Genomic DNA, 217 nt, shown 5'->3' on the forward strand with positions numbered 1-217 from the left:
AAAAAACAATACTTGACTGAAAATGGATAATATCCCTAATAAAAAAAAAAATAAAAAATTATATTTCAAAAGGATAAGATAGGGAGATGAGAAAAAAAATATTACATAATACTTGAATCAAGAAGGTAACAGGTTAAGATAATAAAAATAAACAAAGAAAATATTTTTTCTCATCTATTAAGTAAATTCCAATGCAGCTCCAATTAACATTCTTTCT

Source organism: Penaeus monodon, chromosome 25 (genome assembly GCF_015228065.2).
Source record: "Penaeus monodon isolate SGIC_2016 chromosome 25, NSTDA_Pmon_1, whole genome shotgun sequence".
Taxonomy (NCBI): domain Eukaryota; kingdom Metazoa; phylum Arthropoda; class Malacostraca; order Decapoda; family Penaeidae; genus Penaeus; species Penaeus monodon.